Raw genomic sequence first — 1,728 nt, 5'->3', positions numbered from 1 at the left:
CTCTCCGTCACCAGCAGCTCTTTGCTACATTCAGGCGCTGTGGGAAAAAAAAGAATCGCAGCGTAACCGGTCAAGCACCACCCAGTAACATCGTAAATGAGACAGCGATTTTTAAAGTTCTGAAAATATTGAAGGAGGTGGTGAAACAAAAATGGTAAAAATTAGTATAAAATCATGTATGTGTAGCTGTTATAAATCATTTGTTAGTTATTTTAGCTGTGGTAAAAGGTCTGTTATTGTTAAGAGTAAACAGGTGGCAGCGGTTGGTTTGTTTTTTGGATTGTTTATCAAGTGTCGTATTTAAGTATTTACATGTGAATGCGGCATTTTCCTCCTATTCAATGAAGCGAAATCTTCCCATTTTTCAGATACAGATGGAGTCAGGTGTGATGAACTGGAGCATATTTATTATGTCTGGTATGTTAAATTAAACTTGAGCCGCAACGAATAGTTTAGAGTATTTTTTTTAAGAAAAACATTTTGAATTTTAAATATATTCCGGTTTCTTTACTTCTCTATGACAAAAAACTTGATATCTTTGTGTTGTGGACAAAACATCATCTTGGGCTTTGGGAAACACTGGTCCACAATTTCCCCAATTTCTGAGCAGTTATTAAGTCAAACAGCTAATCAGAGAATAATCGACAGATTAATTGTCAGTGAAAATAATTGTTAGTTGCAATATAAACCTCCTCCGAATTGTAGCAGAAAAAAATAGTCTGTTTGTCACCTACCCTCCAAATTCCTGAACATATTAAGCCCCTCTTGTGTGTTAACATATGTGGAAGGCTTAATCTAAAACAACATGTTTTCTAATAATCATGACTATATGGAAGGGATGAACCATGTAACATGACTACATACTACCCTTCAAAAAAAGAAATATGCAATTATATTATCCAACTATAGAGCAAAAATAATGAGAATGCAGTTATATAGGTAGTCTCGCCTTTTCCCATGAATGCAAAATATAAGAAAAGGAAAGCGTATTAACTCCTTCTGGAAGTAATTATTATAAAACTATCACTACATGATGACAGTTTCTACCAGTAAGCATTAAAACAGCAGGCCAGTAATGAGGAGTCCTTTCAGTTTCATTTACTTGGAATCAAAACTGCACAGGGAGGAAACACATGATCTGGTTTGTGTAAATAAATGTGCAATTAAAAATGAATCAGGATGACAATAGCATTGTGGAATTCTGCTCTATGAATATAATTTAACACCTACATTAATGAATAAGCAGAAGAACTGTGACATCTCATACCTCTGTTGTTTAATATTCTTCTTTTCGCCTCAACACAAGCCTCACAGAACGTATATTTTAACATATTTACTTCATATAACAACCACCAGGTAACTTGGAAAATGTTAATGTGAAACTGAAACAGACAAATGTAAAAAAAATAAATCTGATATGGCACCAGAGAGTTGGAGCTCCTTTTAGAAGAAATTATCATCACAAAACTATCAATAGATGATGTTAATATAAACTGAAAGGCATTTTAAAATTATATGAGACGTTTCTTTGTAACATCTTTATTTTATGTAGCAACCACCAGTTTACTTTGGGTTGTTTAAATGCCTGATGTTTAGCTTTTTGGGGGGAAATCAGCTGTGGAGCAACAGCGCCTCCATGTGGACTAATGAAGACATCACAACACAGACCAAACGCCCTGAGAAAAGCGCCAGTCATGTATTTAGAAAAAAAAAGAAAGGAGAACGTTT

This window comes from Stegastes partitus, unplaced genomic scaffold (assembly GCF_000690725.1).
Source record: "Stegastes partitus isolate 25-593 unplaced genomic scaffold, Stegastes_partitus-1.0.2 Scaffold98, whole genome shotgun sequence".
Lineage (NCBI taxonomy): Eukaryota > Metazoa > Chordata > Actinopteri > Pomacentridae > Stegastes > Stegastes partitus.
The sequence above is the reverse complement of the archived record's forward strand: the minus strand, read 5'-3'. Positions refer to the sequence as shown.